This window comes from Mustela nigripes, chromosome 7 (assembly GCF_022355385.1).
Source record: "Mustela nigripes isolate SB6536 chromosome 7, MUSNIG.SB6536, whole genome shotgun sequence".
Classification (NCBI taxonomy): Eukaryota; Metazoa; Chordata; class Mammalia; order Carnivora; family Mustelidae; genus Mustela; species Mustela nigripes.
In genome coordinates this window covers 41,263,614-41,282,263 of record NC_081563.1, presented here as the reverse complement: position 1 = coordinate 41,282,263, position 18,650 = coordinate 41,263,614, and the positions used below count along the sequence as shown (strand labels likewise).

The 18,650-nt window shown below is 42.1% G+C and overlaps 1 long non-coding RNA gene across 1 annotated transcript in view; it reads right to left on the bottom strand.

Moving 5' to 3' along the window:
• The window catches only part of LOC132022491 (uncharacterized), a 96,386-nt gene extending 78,495 nt beyond the window's left edge, over positions 1-17,891 (bottom strand). Inside the window, exon 1 of the long non-coding RNA XR_009405593.1 lies at positions 17,831-17,891. This is a non-coding gene — a long non-coding RNA (uncharacterized LOC132022491). The remainder of the gene's footprint in view (positions 1-17,830) is intronic.
• Positions 17,892-18,650: the final 759 nt, after the last annotated feature.

Below are 18,650 nucleotides of genomic sequence, written 5' to 3'. Positions count from 1 at the left end.
TCATTGTTTTTGCACCATACCCAGTGCTCCATGCAATACATGCCTCCCCATTATCCACCACCTGGTTCCCCCAACCTCCCACACCCGCCCCTTCAAGACCCTCAGGTTGTTTTTCAGAGTCCATAGTTTCTCATGGTTCACCTCCCCTTCCAATTTCCCTCAACTCCCTTCTCCTCTCTAACTCCCCTTGTCCTCCATGCTATTTGTTATGCTCCACAAATAAGTGACACCATATAATAAATGACTCTCTCTGCCTGACTTATTTCACTCAACATAATCTCTTCCAGTCCCGTCCATGTTGCTACAAAAGTTGGGTATTCATCCTTTCTGATGGAGGCATAATACTCCATAGTGTATATGGACCACATTTTCCTTATCCATTCGTCCATTGAAGGGCATCTTGGTTCTTTCCAGTTTGGCGACTGTGACCATTGCTGCTATAAAAACATTGGGGTACAGATGGCCCTTCTTTTCACTACATCTGTATCTTCAGGGTAAATACCTGCAATTGTACTGTACTCTTTAGGGTCAATTTCCAGAACCAGGGGTTCTGAGAGGGGGAAAAAAAGTATATAGCTTAGGGGCACCTGGGTGGCTCAGTGGGTTAAAGCCTCTGCCTTAGGCTCCAGTCATGATCCCAAGGTCCTGGGATTGAGCCCCGCATCCTGCTCTCTGCTCAGTGGGGAGCCTGCTTCCTCCTCTCTCTCTCTCTCCCTGCCTCTCTGCCTACTTGTGATCTCTACCTGCCAAATAAATGAATAAAAAATCTTTTTAAAAAAGTATATAGCTTAAATATTTAATATGCATTATCAAGCAGCCTTTTAGAAAAACTGTCAATGTTTTAAAACTTTTCCAATCTGATAGACAAAAACAACTCACTATTGTTATTACCATTTCTTTCTGAATTTAATCTTTAATTTTATCAAAGTTACTTGTAGACACATTTTAGAGACTCAAGTAGCTCTATGAGTTCCTTTTGTTTTACAAAAGAGCCCCTTGATCTGCCTCTCCTCCCTCACGTACCCCCACTTGCACACCCCCACACCCCCACTGTTGCCTGTTCCTTATAGGCAACTACTTTTAGTGCAAAAGACTCAGTTAAATATTTTGATAGTTTCCTCCATTCTACTAATTAATATAATTACATCAGGAATTTCTGAGACTTCCTTTTCATCACTACCTCTTAATTTCCTATCTAAGCTCTTTTGCATCATTGCCTCTCTAACCACACACACACACACACACACACACACACTTCCCCAACTGCCCAATACAGATCTTTATAATCTATATCCTATCAACATCCAGTGTGACTATCATCATGACTTTGTAAACATGCTTGATGGTTATAGGCTCAGAAGACATTAGTCTGCCTTCCTCCCCTTTATGTCAGCCTCCACCCAGCCCTCCCGGGAGTCATCTCCCCACCTCCCCACACTGTGTGCCCTCCACACTCAGTTGTCTGTCCCCCAAACATTTCCCCATCATGTCACTTCTGTCCTCAGAAACATTCGGTTGTCCTCTGTAATCTCCGGGAGAAATAGCAGAGCCTTCACAATCTCATCGCACCTCGCACACCCCTCTCCTCTCAAACACTAAAGGAAAAGCTGACTGCATCCACACGAGTCTCCTGACAATCTAGTCCCCGGAAACTCTAAGAGGGTTTGTGAGTAAGTTTTTTGTCTGGAACGGTCTCCACCATCAGCTCCTTCCACAACAGTTTACATCTTATCTGTCTTCCGAAGCTCAAACCCACCTCTCTCAAAATGTTTTTCCTCATGCATATTTGTTTTTTCCTGAGAGGTTCCCTCCTTTAGTAGTTATGCTATTTATGCTGACACTTAATCATGTCCATCTTTGTTGTTTCTGTAAATTCTCAAGGTCCTAACCTTGTGTATTAATCATCTTTTTCTAGTAATCAGAGGGAATACTTGGATATGTTCAACACACTGGCTTCACTGTGGGAGGATCAAGCCAGGCCATACAAGTTATATTTACTAAGTGTGAATAAAATTCCTGTGGAGGAAAAAAACCCACTTTAATCCTGCCCATGATTAGGGTTCAGAAGTGTATATATATTTATGATTGCCTATAGTATGAACCGAAAGGCACTAGGACATAGACCCTATTATGGGTTGAATTGTGTCCCTCCCCAAAAAACTTCTATGTTGAAGTCTAATGCCCAGGACTTTAGAAGGTGACTTCATTGGCAAAGGGTCTTTATAGAGATAACCCAGTTAAAGTTAGGTCATTAGGTTGGGCTCAAACCCAATATGACTTGTGTCCTTATGAAAACAAGAAATATGGGGGCATCTGACTTCGGTTTTGGCTCAGGTTATTATCTCAGGATCGTGAGATTGAGCTCTGCATCGGGCTCTGTGCTTGGGACTCTCTCCCTCTCCTTATATCCCTCCCCGCCCATAGCAGCCTGGTGCTCTCTCTCTCTCTCTCCTCTCAAAATAAATAAATCAGGAGCGCCTGGGTGGCTCAGTGAGTGAAAGCCTCTGCCTTTGGCTCAGGTTATGATCTCAGGGTCCTGGGATCGAGCTCCGCATTGGACTCTCTGCTCAGCAGGGAGCCTGCTTCCTCCTCTCTCTGCCTGCCTCTCCTGCCTACTTGTGATCTCTGTCTATCAAATACATAAATAAAATTCTTGAAAAAAAATAAAATCAATCAATCTTTCTTAAAAGGGGTAGTAGGATTTGGACACAGAGATGCACACAAAGGGAAGACAATGTGAAGAGATACAGAGAGAAGACGACCATCTGCAAGCCAAGGAAAGAGGCTGGAGCAGAGCCTCCCCTCACAGTCCCCGGAGGGAAACAACCAGCCCTGCCAACATCTTGATTTCTAGACTCCAAGCTTCTAGAACTGCATGAAAATAAAGCTCTGTTTTTTAAGTCACCCAGACTGTGGTTGTTAGAGCAGCCCAAGCAAACTAATATAGACCCTATACCTAAATGCTTCACGTATTTGGAGAAGCAAACCTCTTCACTTTGTAAATAGCTTTTTTCCCCCGCCAAATCCCCTTCACAATGATGCAGAAACTAAAACCACCACAGGGACTGCTCTCTAGCATGCACAACTGACTTCAGCAGTAGCCATTCAGGTGGCCCAGGCTTCCCGGACAGGAGATGTCAACACAATCAGACAGCAGGGCTGGATGAGTTCCCTGGAGCAGCGGCATCTAGCCATGAGACTATGGTTCCAATAGGAAGAACTTGGCCCTTCGTGGCAACGCTGGTAGAAACGACATTATGTGAGAGCAGAAGTACCAGAGGAAACCATGAGAGAAATGCAAATAGAAATCAGGGCATGTTCAGAGAAGGACAAATGGCTGCTGGCTGTGGTGCAACAGTGGCCAGAGATGATGTGTGCCCTCATCAAAGCCTTCCATGACACAGCAGAGCGTACGGCCATTTTAGATGAATTATAAAGGGAAAAAAAAGGGCTGTTAGAGATTATGCTTTTTGCAGAAATGAAAATCTATACCGATTCCACAGGTGTGCATCATCGACGATGCTAAAGCATAAAGCTTATGAAAAGAAGAGGTACCTCCGCAGGTTGGGCACTCAGAGGAGAGTTTGGTCCCTTGAACAAAATATAAGAGGGCAAAAGGAAATCTTACCACCTTGTCTGGGACCATCTTTCTTTAAGTCTTGAACCAGGGGCACCTGGGTGGCTTAGTGGGTTAAAGCCTCTGCCTTCAGCTTAGGTCGTGGTCCCAGGGTCCTAGGATGGAGCCCCACAACAGGCTCTCTGCTCAGTGCTTCCCCGCCCCCACCCGCCTCTCTGCCTACTTGTGATCTCTGTCAAATAAATAAATAAAATCTTAAAAAAAAAAAAAAAAAAGAGTCTTGAATCAGACCCATTTAAGAAAGGATGAGATCCTAAATTTCAAGCAGGGTGTCTTGGAGAACCTCATGAGATTTATAACTCTAAGATAATCATGAGATTCTGGAGCTTTCATCCAAAGTGAAGAGGCAAAATTTAGTAGTGGCTCAGTCACAGTACAATGATCAGGAGAAAGAAACCAACAGTACAAAATGGATTGTGTTTTGGTCAAAGAGAAAGATGGTGTTCAGCTGGATGTGAAAGAAGCTTTCTCCCTGAGACATGTTATTGTTGCCACTCCCCACCGTACCTGGCCACGCAAGCCACGGTGTGCATCATGAGGTTGCAGGGCCCAAGGGTCCCGAGGCTACCACCCCAGTCAGGAGGAGAAGTGTTTCTATCCAGCTGAGATGCCATTTCCCAAAGTCCTAGACAACTCGGGGCAAGCTTGGGGTTACTCTAATCAGTCACCAGAGGGGTTTGAAGCCCTGGGTGTTGGAGAAGCAAGGTGAAGGCACCTTTTTTGCAGGCTTCTAGGCAGAGAAAGTCTAACATTAGTTCACGAATGTGTTGAACAAGAACAGAGTTTCCAGGAAACCTAATGTAATCTAAATCACTTTTTAAGATTTTGGATTTTAGTCTTGGGAAATTGTGGTCTAGGTGAAATGGAAACCTTAATAGGAAGAAAGTAAACAGAAATTGCCTGTCAAGATCTATTATTATGGAAAAGAAAGTTGGAACAAAATGCATCACGAAAATATTTGAATTGTAGGTTGTATTATGACAGGAAAAGGAAGCAAGCCGGAGTACCTACCATTTGAAGATCCTAAAGAAAAGTGTGTCTCTGACAGATTTGGGGGTTTTTAACTGGCAGAAGAGGGTAGGAAAAATACGATTGACTCCAGCTGCAAGCAGTTTCAGGTAATTTGGGAGGGGAATGGTAGGACTCCTATTGATTTGCAATAGTTGGCAGAATGAGTGAATCTGACATCATTTATGCTGTGAGACATAAGAGTGGGTGGGAAGATGAAGATGCAAATATTCTTTGATGAGCAGAGGTTATTAGAAAGGAAGCTCTGGAGAGGGAAAGTGAGTAAGCACATACAAAGAATTCCTGCTCAGAAATGAGTGTCATCTCATTTTACAGAAGATCTAACAGATTGGTGGGAGAAAATAGGCTTAAAAGGAAAAGATGTTGGTCAGAGAGATGTTTTCAGAATGGGATGATATGAGGGGAAATTTCTGCTACATCAGAAGTTCATGGAATATGGGAGAAATCTTAAGCCCTTAGCTTGAAGGATATTTAGATCTGGCCCCTAAGTCAACAAGGCCTTAAATTCCGTGTTACTGGGGGAAGAGGAACAGAGATGATGTTACTATTTCCTGGGCTAGTTAACAGTGAAAGAAAAAAAGGAAAGGAGTAAAAGTTTGTGAGACAAAAGTCAGTACAGGCAGGTGATGCTGTCTAATTGGCCACTATTGTGGCCAATCCAACTAACTTTCCCCATTTGCTGGATACTATCTGGGGCCCCACTGCCATTTTTATCCTCCCTCTAATGTTTTCCTACCCCCTTACTGGGGGCTTTAAAGCGTTTGATTGGTAATAGCATCAGACTAACAATGGGGATTTCTGTTTTCATAATTTGGCAAGCCAAGTAATATTCAGCTATGGAGCGAGTTCACTGACTGATTTTTTTTAATTTTTTTAAATTTATTTTCAGCATAACAGTATTCATGGTTTTTGCACCACACCCAGTGCTCCATGCAATCTGTGCCCTCTCCAATACCCACCACCTGGTTCCCCCAACCTCCCCCCGCCCCTACCCCTTCAAACCCCTCAGGTTGTTTTTCAGAGTCCATAGTCTCTCATGGTTCACCTCCCCTTCCAATTTCCCTCAACTCCCTTCTCCTCTCTAACTCCCCTTGTCCTCCATGCTATTTGTTATGCTCCACAAATAAGTGAAACCATATGATAATTGACTCCCTCTGCTTGACTTATTTCACTCAACATAATCTCTTCCAGTCCCGTCCATTTGCTACAAAAGTTGGGTATTCATCCTTTCTGATGGAGGCATAATACTCCATAGTGTATATGGACCACATCTTCCTTATCATTCATCCACTGAAGGGCATCTTGGTTCTTTCCATGGCGACCGTGGCCATTGCTGCTATAAACATTGGGGTACAGATGGCCCTTCTTTTCACTACATCTGTATCTTTGGGGTAAATACCCAGTAGGGCAATTGCAGGGTCATAGGGAAGCTCTATTTTTAATTTCTTGAGGAATCTCCACACTGTTTTCCAAAGTGGCTGCACCAATTTGCATTCCCACCAACAGTGGAAGAGGGTTCCCCTTTCTCCACATCCCCTCCAACACATGTTGTTTCCTGTCTTGCTAATTTTGGCCATTCTAACTGGTGTAAGGTGGTATCTCAATGTGGTTTTAATTTGAATCTCCGTTATGGCTAGTGATGATGAACATTTTTTCGTGTGTCTGATAGCCATTTGTATGTCTTCATTGGAGAAGTGTCTGTTCATATCTTCTGCCCATTTTTTTGATTGTTAACAGATATAGATGGATAAGTGTTGTTCCTGGACTGTGTGAGCTAAACGAGTCACAGAGACAGCTGGGGGAGGAGCACTGGCCGAGGCATGAAAGTCTTACAAAGAGCATTCCGCATCTCAGAGTCAGCTATTATTTGGGAGGTAAGGTCTGTCAGACAGTGGGCCAGGACAAAACTCTGTGTGGTCCAATCAGCCTCCTAGCTCAATAATTTCTTTTACAGCACTTCACACCAAAGTTGACAGTCTTAGTGCATGTTTAAGACTCATCACTCTTGAAATGTCTGAGATTCTTTCTGGATGTGGATAAATACTTAATTTCTGAGTAAATCTCCTAGGGTTCCACTGTTCTGCACTGATCCTGGGGTGACTAGACAGGAATGGCTCTTAAAGAGGTCAATCTATCTGAAGTGGAGGGAAATAATTTTGCCTAAGTTGTAGGTGCTGCCTGAGACATGGAAGTTTGGGAGGAAGAGCTGTCTCGTCCAAGAGAATAACGTAAGACATCTTTTCATTGGGGTTGGCTGGGGGAGGGGAGCAGGCGGGGAGGAGAAGTAAGGAGAGCTAGTGCTAGAAGCAGATGATAATAACTAAAAGTGTGTGCCTTTGGACCACCTTAACATAGGAGATGCATATACTGCTACCACGTTTAAGCACTCTTTTTCTGAACTAAAAGTCAAGCCGCTAGACTTTGGCATAGAGAGTCTGGCCACAAGTTGTTGCAAAGTGTCACAGACAGAAAATTAGACAGATGTAGGAGGTTTCTCATTGAAAACCCCAGCAGAAATTTCAGACTATCTCTTACTTATCTGGTGCCATTCAGGGATGAATAGCTGTCTTTCTGCCCCTGACTGGTGCAACATGCGCATCTCAACCACCACTGTCAAAGAAAATGGAGCCTGGCCTTGCCTTTGGTTTAGCTTTGCCAGAGAAGGGTTATAGTGTTAAGTATCTGCATTGAGAGATTCCTGCAGATATGAAAATTCCATTGGATTCAGAGAATTCCATTTAACACGCAAAACCTAGTAGCTAGAGAGTACAAGTACAAAGGCAGAAAATTCCGTTCCATTATGTTCAAGGAGGCTTACATGTGTATGTGGATCCATCTAGAGGGGCTTTCTGGAGGAACAACTCCAATTGACAGTTGCTAAAGGCATGAGATAACCTCAAGAAAGGGATTTATTTTAGGATTATGAGTTCTTTTTTAAGTCAGGTGAGAAGAAAGTGAAATCAGACCATTGATAACAACCTAATTTTATACTCAAAAGTTAGTCAAGTCTGGGGAAGCTTGGCTTTCACACATTGAGAAGGTGGCAGAACTAGAACTCCAAGTGAGGGCTCCTGACCCCAAGTGTGATACTCTTAGACCTGAGACATGATTTCACTCCACCAGCAGAAGCTGTCAGGCCTTCACCCTCTGACAAGAATCAGTGATTCACTCTCTGAGTCCTAAAGAACCCGCTGTACATTCTAACCAAGCAAGATGGCCCAAGTTACACCAATTTAGAGGCCATTGAATAGTTTATTCTACACCGGAAAATACCTCAAAGTAAATTTCTTATTCATCATCAGAAATTCATCCTGTGGGGGAGGGGAGAACATATGGACATAAGGAATGTAGAAGCACCTCTCTCTTGATACACATCAAGTAGGAATGGTTAAGTGTGTGTGTGTGTGTGTGTGTGTGTGTCCACGTCTGTATCCACAGATACAAACATACATATGTGTTAGGGTTCATTTGGTGATATGATCATAGAAGAGATTTTCAAATTAATGTTTTCCTTTAATAATCTCATCTGATATTCCAATTAAATTTTGAGAAGAAAATGAATTTTTAAAGGTTGGGGTTTTTATTAATTTGAATTTCCACTTGAGTTTTATTATAATGAACTTGGAGATGCCTTAGTTTTTCTGTGGAGAATATAAAATCGCATAATGAATCAGATGACACTAAGTCTATGAGTATAATGACATCTGACAATACTGCATATGGCGTTGTGCCACACAACAGTGTATGCTGTGTACCTCGCCTAAGCATGACCCTGATCATTTGATATAGAGCTGAATGTGCATGTTGTTGGAAATCTTATTCTGTGTAGTTCTCTATTCAACCAAGTGTGCTGTTCTACAGTTTACTTACAGATGACTTTATGTTTGTTGGTTTATTTTTTTTTTATTGTGTTATGTTAGTCACCATACCTCATGACTTTTATTTTTTTATTTTTTAAAAATATTTTATTTTTATTTATTTGACAGAGACACACAGCAAGAGAGGGAGCGCAAGTAGGGGGAGTGGGTGGGGGAGAATCAGGCTTCCTGCCGAGCAAGGAGCCCCATGTGGGACTTGATCGCAGGACCGTGGGATCATGACCTGAGCAGGAGGCAGACCCTTAATGACTGAGCCACACAGGCGCCCACATCATTAATTTTAAAACCCATCTCAAACCTTTCCATTTGGTTTGGGGTCCTAATTTGATTTTGAGCTTGAGAGTTGTGACTATTTTAATATTGGCTTCTTGAATGATTTTACTGGCACCCTAAAATTTTGTTCAAAGAAACCAAAATGAACTTTATTTGATTTTTTTTAATTATACTGACTGTCCAGTTGAATTTTCTAATTTAGTAGTTACAAAAGAGGAAAGAGAAGACATACAGGATTGAAATAATTGTGAGTTGCTAGCTAGAATTTTGTAAAACAGAGATAAATCCTCACGCGTTGTGTGCTTTAAACCAATTCATTGTGCATTACTTTCTGCAAAGAAACATTTTAAGTGATAGATCAATCAGTCAAAAAAAATATAGGTAAACATAAGAAATTATTTCCCAACATGTAAAACATACCAAACAAATAAATTATTGAAATCTGTAAGCATTTCAAATTATTTGAGATTTGTTTCATCTTTATGTCTGAAACCAAAACAATCATGTAATCTCCATGAAGCCTTGACTTAGTTCATTCCCATCACTTAAGTGTACTCAGCATTTAACCCAGAGTCTGACACATAGTAGGTATTTAATAAATATCTATCAATTTTATGGATTAACCATTTTTAAAGGATTAATTAATTGATTAATTTTTAAGTAGGCTCCACGCCCAATATGGAACCCAGTGCAGGGCTTGAACTCATGACCCTGAGATCAAGACCTGAACTGAGAACAAGAGCTGGATATTTAGCGTACTGAGCCAGACACCCCAAAACAACAAATTTAGTTTTAAAGCCATAAAAAAGCTTAAGTTTCAAAAAATAAAGACCAAAGTAGCTTTTACATGCATTTGAATTTAAGCTGAGTTGACATCAATGCTCGCGGTATTATCTGCAGATTGAGGTTGTAGCATCTGCACATCTCAAAATTATAACCTAATCCTTTTTATAAATTTTAAAGAATAAAATTTTTATTTGATCATGTATTTGATCATGTTTTTCGGTAACTAATTTTTTCTTGATATCTTTGCTCTACTACAAATTCTATCCAGTCAGAAATAACTTTGCTTTGTTCCCAACAGAAAAGAACAGCTTTATATGGTAAAACAAATTAGAAATGATATCATCAATATTGATCAAATCTTTGTATGACTTTTATTAGAATCAGTGATGAAAATGTACTTCTATTAAATATTTTATAGTAAATCATATTGATTTATTAGTATTCCACACATGGCACATGGAATTGTGAATGAGGACTATTTTTTCTACTTTGGCAGGCAACATGAAATAATTTGCCATCTTTGATTAGGAAATGAGCACAGGAAAAATCCTGTGTGTGTGATGGATGTGTGAAGCCTTGCCAACCATCCCATGCTGCCACTCATTTCACCCAGTTTACAGAGATTTTTATCCGTCAGAAAATTCACACCAAGAGAAAGCTTTTAAATCTAGAGGAGGGAACTCTTCCAGCCAAAAAAGACTGTTTCTTCTACATCTGCTAGCCTGTGCAAAACATCTCATCTCACTACTTCAAACATCACCTCTAAAACCACATTGTGGGATTTACTCCGCTCCTTCCTTGTTAGTAAATGACACCAATCCTTGACTCCTCTCTTTCTCTTAACCCCGTACCTCATCGAACCCCAAATCTCAGGTCCTCTACCCATTAAGAAGCTCCAGAATCAACCACTGCTTATCTTGCCTATCGCCAGTCTAGACCTCTCTCATTTTCACCTGCCATCACTCACCTACCCTATGGCAGAGTTTCTTGACTCCAATCCATGCTGATATCCAAGATTCAACATTTCAACCCATTTAGAACTTATTCCTTCACCAGATTTGGCCTGACTCCATTCCACAAGAAAGGAGACATCACTAATGCCTTCATTCATTCCCATCTTGTCAGTCTATTTCTCCTCCCACGCTCTCTGTAGTATTCCTGTCACCTCCAAAACCACTAGTTGTACCACTGAGAAAATACAAAGAAGCCCTCAAGTAATTTTTCAAAAGCCAAAAAGATGTGGTCAAAGCAACAGTCTATTTCTAGAAAGAAAGAAACAAACAGTTGACTTAGATTTCATTCTACCCCACCAGTCCCTGCCTCTTATAAAAATACTGGCCATGGAGTTAGACAAGCTGAAGAAAGAAGACAACTGATGTCAGACAGAAAAGAAAATATTCACATATAATATGGTATCAAGTAGTGATAATTTCGCCAAGTGAAAGAGAGGAAACAGAAATATTTCTCAAAGTGAAATAGAGAAACAGAGGAGATCAAGTGGTCCAGGTAGGAAGGAAGGCAAGTGGATCAAACCTGAAAAGTACGAGCTACAGGGGTACCTGGGTGGCTCTGTGGGTTAAGGCCTCTGCCTCCGGCTTAGGTCATGATCCCAGGGTCCTGGGATCAGGCCCCGCATCAGGCTCTCTGCTCAGCGGGGAGGCTGCTTCCCTCTCTCTGCCTGCCTCTCTGTCTACTCGTGATCTCTGTCTGTCAAATAAATAAATTAAAAATCTTTAAAAAAAAAAAAAGTACTAGCTACAAAGAGCGAGCTCAGGACTACGTGATTTCACTCAGATGGACACCACCAGAAGTCTCATACAGGCAGAGAAGGGTAAGAGAGGAAGGAAGATAGAACAGAAGGAAATTCAGGGAGATTTGCTTCCATACTGTGTTTGGACTGGAGAGATGAGAACCTAGATGGCAGGAGTTAAGAAGAAATGTGAATCGAGTCTAGGTACACTTCGAGTGCTATCTGACACAAAAAGGGATGACTCCAATTAAAGGTAGATAAAAGAGACAACAGTCTGAGCGGTTTTCCTGTTTTTCTTAGACTCCTCTACTTTTCTGGATGGGTAAGAAACTGAACCTACAAATAGAGGAAAGTGGCATGATATAGAATGAGAGAGAATGCAGGGCAGTGGGAGTTCTCATGAGATACAGAAGAAAAGAAAACAATAAATGAAGAAGAGAGAAATTACCTTCTCTGACAGCAAAGGAAGTGTGAGACAAGAGAGTTGGGGAGAGTGTTCTGCGGAGGGAGAAAGTGACAAATGCTTTGTCTGGGTCTTATGCAGAGCAGGGGATTTTTAAAGAGGATTAATACACATCCCCTCTGTGCCTCAGTTTCCTCCTCCCTCTAGTGGAGCCTAAATGGTTAACTACTTGAAATAGCAGCTGTAATGATTAAATGAGTCAATGTATAAAGAGGCTAAGAACTAACTGAGAAGTAAACTCTCAGTGCATGTTTGCTGTTAATTTTGTAGTTCTCCACAGCAGCAATATAATTCTTTTTGTTGTTATAATTAATGGTTAGATAAAGCCTTACCATACACAAATTATGTTCATGAAAATTACCCCCCATGTTTTTGTCCACGATTTATTTAGACACCAAGCAACATTGTTTTCATATTGTGCAGATGAGGAAACCGAGCCTCCAATTTGTCCAGTTTCATAAGACTAGTAAATAGTAGAGTCATGGCCCAAACCCAAGTGTTCTGAGTCCAAATTCTATTGTCTTGACACTAAACTCCTGTTCTAAATACAGGAGACCTGCAGAGCAGATCTTTACACTCCCCAAAAATCTCTGACTAAGCTAAAGCCAAAGACTTTAAAGCAACAAATCAACTTCAATAAAGAGTTCATTGGATGAATGTCAAATGGCATAACAGACCTAGAGAAGAAAAGTCAACTCTAAGTACCTCTGAGATGGAGACATGAGAAAAGTAATGAGACATAACCACTCTGACTCCAAGGTATCTTGGAAAATTTAGAAATAGGAGGAACCAATCCAAAGACGAATGTGTAAGGAAGTCAGGAGCAAAAAACCAAGTTCATCGATTGAAAGTTTCTGTTAGACTGAGCTATATGCAATTGCCTATTGTTATGGGTTGAGCTATATTCCCCCAAAATTCATATGATGAAGCCCTTACCCTCAGTATGTCAGAAGATGACCTTATTTGGAAATAGCGTCTTTGCAGATATAATTAATTAAAATGAGGTTGTTAGGGTGAGTCCTAACCCTATATGATCGGTATCCCTATAAAAAGGAGAAATTCAGACACAGAGACACACATACAAGGAGAACACCATGTGAAGATAAAGGCAGACTTTGGGGTGATGCATCTAAAGGCCAAGGAAAGCCAACAACTCCCAACCAAACACTGGAAACTAGGAAAAAGGTCTGTGCAGACTCTCCCTCATGGCCCTCAGATACAACCAAGGCTGCTGACACCTTGATCTCAGACTTTGAGCCTCCAGAGCTGGGAGACAGTAAATTTCTGCTGTTTAAGCCATCCAGATTTTTGTTATTTTGTTCTGGCAACCAAATACAAATACACCCACAGTTGGATACTCTCTGACCAACAAAAAAAGCGGTAATTTCAGTTGATTCAACCTAAATACAAGAGGTAGACTGTTAGGTTCTCCTTCTCCCCCGACCCCAGCAGAGCCAGATTTTAGTCCCTGGAGAAAAAGATGAGGTTCTTCCAATCTCCTGTATGTGAAGCAGATCAAAGATTAGTGGAGTGGGGGTCGACTGGGTGGCTTCATCGTTACGCATCTGCCTTTGGCTCAGGTCACAATCCCAGGGTCTTGGGATCAAGCCCCACATCGGGCTCCCTGCTCAGCGAGAAGACTGCTTCTCCTTCACCCTCTGCCTGCCCCTCCCCCTGCTTCTGCTCACTCTCTTGCTGTGTCTCTCTCTGTCAAATAAATAAAATCTTTAAAAAAAAAAAAAAAAGATTAGTGGAGGGACACCTGGGTGGCTCAGTGGATTAAAGCCTCTGCCTTTGTCTCAAGTCATGATCCCAGGGTCCTGGGATAGAGCCCCACATTGGCTCTCTGCTTAGCAGGGTGCCTGCTTCCTCCTCTCTCTCTCTACCTGTCTCTCTGGTGATCTCTATCTGTCAAATAAATAAATAAATAAAATCTTTTTTAAAAAATGGGGCACCTATGTGGCTCAGTGGGTTAAAGGCTCTGTCTTCGGCTCAGGTCACGATCTCAGGGTCCTGGGATCGAGTCCCACATTGGGCTCTCTGCTTGTCAGGGAGCCTGCTTCCTCCTCTCTCTCTGCCTGCCTCTCTGCCTACTTGTGATCTCTGTCAAATAAATAAATAAAATCTTTAAAAAAAATAAATAAAAGATTAGTGGAGTACTGGGGTGCCTGGGTGGTGCAGTGGGTTAGGCATGGATCTCTTGGTTTCAGGTCCTGATCCCAGGGTCATAAGATCAAGCCCCACAATGGGCTCTGCACTAAGCACGGAATCTGCTTGAGAATCTCTCTCTCTGCTCTCCTTCTGACCCTTCCCCCTGCACTCTCTCTCTCTCTCTCTCTCTCAAATAAATAAATTTTTTAAAAAAATAGAGTAACAAGTGCTATTTTAGCAAATAAAGGTCTTTTCAATGAGCAGGTATCCATATCTCAATAACAGTTGTGTGCAGAGGCTGGAGGAGGGGGAGGCAAAGCGAGGCTTGCAAGAGGATGAACTGGGGCCAGTTACACCCACCCAGGATACTCAGCGAATCCAACCACAAGGCAGAAGGATGCCCGAGGATGTTGCAGAGTCTCAGAGTGGTAATTCTGAACACCACTTCTCACAGTCCCACAAGCCTGGATGGTGCTGGAGTGCTTTAAATGGTGAACTTAACCATCAGAGTCTACGAGATAACTAGTCACAGTCTATAAGATAATACTTTTTGGGACGCCTGGGTGGTTCAGTGGGTTAAAGCCTCTGCCTTTGGCTCAGGTCGTGATCCCAGGGTCCTGGGATCAAGCCCCACATCGGGCTCTCTGCTCAGCAGGGAGCCTGCTTCCTCCCTTCTCTCTCTCTGCCTGCCTCTCTGCCTACCTGTGATCTCTGTCTGTCAAATAAATAAATAAAATCTTAAAAAAAAAAAGAAAATACTTTTCAAATAACATATATAATAAAGGACTTATGTCCAAGAATATATAAAGAACCTCAAAACACAATCATGAGAAAGCAAACGACTCAAGTTTTGAAGATTAGCTAAAGATTCCCAGTCATCTCACCAAACATATACGGACTGCACATAAACACAAGAACAGATGTTCAGCATCATTAGTCATTAGGGAAATACAAGCCAAAACCCAAGTGAGATATGACTACTTACCCATTAGGATGGCTAAAATTTAAAATACTGATCATACCAAGTGTTGGGGAGAATGTGGAGCAACTGGAACTTTCCTATGCTGCTGATAGGGATGTAAAATGGTACACTCACTTCTCAAAACATGGCAGCAGTTTCTAAAAAACTACCTGTGCCCATACCATATAACCTAGCCATTACATTTGTTTCCTCGAGATGAGTGAAAGCATATGTCCACACAAAGATGTGCTCATGAATGTTTTTTGCAGCTTGTGTGTAGTAACTAGAACTGGAGGTAACCCAAATGTTTTTCAACCCCTGAACAGAAACAATTACAGATGTATATGTTCAACAGAATATTACTTAGCAATAAATATAAACTATTAATGCATCCAATAAGATGAATGAATTTCAAAGTAATTACGCCGAGGAAAAGAATTCAGACAAGAAAAGGAATGTAATGTTTGAATCAACTTGTGTATGACTCTAAAACATGGAAACTGACCTACAGTAGCAAAAAGCAAAAGTAGTTGCCTAGGGACAGGGAGAGCTGGGGGAGAGATGACCAAGGAACACGAGGAGACCTTTGGCGGATGATAAATAGCTCATCAGCCCAATCACGGTAATGGTTTCAGGGGTATATATTATGTCAAAATGTACAAATATTACACTTTAAATATGTTCAATTTAGTGTATATATTATGCCACAATAAAGCTATAAAAAAGACTTACAAATAAAAATCTATTAATTCAGAGTTTCATGTTTTTCCTTTGCTTCTTTTTTAAAAAAATTCTATTTATTTGAAAGAGAAAAACAGAGAGAACACAAGCAGGGGGTATGAGGGAGAGCAGAGGGAAGGGGTAAAGCAGGTTCCTGCTGAGTAGGGAAACGGAAGGCGGGGCGGAGCTACATCCCAGGACCCTGAGATCATGACCTGAGCCGAAGGCAGATGCTTAACTGACAGAGCCATGCAGGCGCCCCACCCTGTTTGTTTTAAAAATATTTTGTGTGGTTTAAAACAAGACACATATAGAGAAAGTTATTAAACCACAGCAAAGCCCTAATGAGAAGGACTCGATCTTATTAACAGCAGAGGTTGTATTTATTGCAAGAAAGCACTGTGTTTGGTTTGAAATTCTTGATGGCTGAGGAGGGGCGGAGGGCGGGAAATGCAAAGGGTTGCACAGTTCTTACTACCTCATAAATGGAAGCATACCGATTATTCGAGGATAGACTCGCTCTTGAATTCCAAAAGGAATTGATAAATTCCTTTGATAATTGGATAAATTGGATAATTGGATAATTGATAAATCCCATAAATTACATGGGGCCTTAGGAGGACTACTGAAGGATTTAATGAACAATTACTTTAACAACAGCTCCACAGCAATGGCCAAAACCTTCTTACGTAGCTACTTTCTCAATTCAGACCAAGGGCATCCTATTAATGTCCAACCGTTCTTTAGGGCAGCTAAGTCAAGATGATCAGGAAGGTAGAATTCTGATTTTCTCTGTTTAACAGTACAGCTGTATCTTCACATCCTTACTTACACGGATGAACTGTGCTCAGTCCCCAGCCCTCACCTGCTGGTGGATAGACACCAAGAGTATGAAAAGCCAATGTTAGTTACCTTGTTCCCTGCCCATGTCTGTGACCTCAATGCTCTGACAAATCTGCCGTCCTCCCATCATTTCATCATTTCTGCCAGACGCAGTACCTGCTGTGCGTACCACGAGGTGCAGCCCTCTCCTGACCCCTCACAGCCCATCACTACCGATCACGCAGGGCGCTGTGGGAGGTCACTCTGGCTCACTGGGTCCTGGGTCCCACTGCCTTCCCGCCTCTAGGCCTGATTTGCTGTATAGTGTGTTGACAAGGCAGAGGAGTCCACCTCCCCTGTGTCATTATGTCACACTCTGTGACCACTTCTGCAGGACCCCAGTGCTGTGCAGAGCTTTTACTGGAAAAGCACTTCCACTTCCACTCAGTCCTCTCTCTCCCTCCATCTGCGATCTGCAACCATAACAGTAGGGAGGGGACAGAGCAGAGTGAATATACCCAGAAGCACAATTCCCAGCTTTCATACCCGAGTATGCCTGGCTCATTCCTACTTCAGGATGGGTTCTGTCTTCAGAGGCCACTCGGTTCACATTTAAATAGACTTTGGCTGGGTCATATGACGTTTTCTATGCATGGCTGGGTATCTCCAAATCTATGTAGTTGACACGATGTGCACCTGTCATTCTCAAACCTTCCCGCATGTTAGAATCACCTGGGTATCTTCAATAGAAAATCAGTGTCCAGGACACACCCAGACCAGAACACCCAGGAAGGGTCCCAGGTGTCACTTTTCTTTCTTTCTTTCTTTCTTTTTTTAAAGATTTTACTTATTTATTTGACAGAGATCACAAGTAGGCAGAGAGGCAAGAGGTGAGGGGAGCAGGCTCCCCACTGAGCAGAGAGCCCAATGTAAGGCTCCATCCCAGGACCCTGAGATCACGACCTGAACTGAAGACAGAGGTTTTAACCCACTGAGCCACGCAGGTGCCCCTCTCTTATTTTTTTTTTTTTTAAGATTTTATTTATTTATTTGAGAGAGAAAGAGAGAGAGAGCGAGTGCACAAGAGCAGGGAGGGGCAGGGGGAGAAGCATTGGGGAGCCCAATGCAGGACTCAAGCCTGCGACTCTGGGATCATGACCTGAGCCCAAGGCAGAAGCTTAACCCACTGAGCCACCCAGGTGCCCCGCCGGCACCCGTATTTTTAACAGTCTCCAAGTGATTCCCACATACAGCCAAGTTCGAGGAGCTGCGGTCTGGACAGAAACTGAAGTCCATGCTACAAATGCATTAATAATTCTCTTTTGTCTCCCAAGATAAATGGAATTGAGCGATAACTTACCTTGGATGGCAGTCTTCTCATCTTCAGTTTTGTGCTTTTTCCCAAAAATCCAAAGGAAGCTGAGAAACATTTGGTAGAAAGAGAAATGCAAATTAAAAAGTTAAAACCATGGGGCTGTGAAAAGTCCCAGTACAATCAGAAAAACAAATTTTATGCTCAAGTAAAACACATACCAGGAATCACATACTCCCACCTTTGCTTTCTGCTGTTTGTTTGTTTCGTGCTGAAATGATAAGTTTTGTAAAGAAAGCATATTTCAGACCCAGCCTTCCCAGGAAGCCTTCCACATATTCTATTTAAATGATGGCACTTAGAATGATGTATGAATTTCAAAGAGGCAACGTCCAAGCTCATCTCAGGTTTACTCGGGCATTATTATTCATGAAGCCCTTTCTCAGCTCTGTGTGAGGATATCTATAAGCTGTTTCCAAAGACCAGGGACCCCTACTGTAATAAACAAGTCATTTACATGGGGGAAATGAAAAACCTGCCATGTCTGCCAAATGAAGGCAGACATGCCTGAGCAGAGAAGGATTGATGAAGCGAGATTACAGAAAGCTGAAAGCTAGGTTAAAATACATCAAATCTGCCAAGTGATGGAGCATATACCAGCAACCAACAGAAATGGATGTTGGTGCCTAGTTCATGTTGAATGGATTTTTTTTTTTTTTTAAAGCAGTACATGCAGAAGTTCTGACAACCAAGATTTGGCCCAGGGATCTCAGACACCTGCCACATCCTGGTGAAGGATCATTGCATTTCTTACTGCCTCCCTCTCCAGGATTCAGAGTGGCACAAGTGTGAATCCTGCTTAAATATA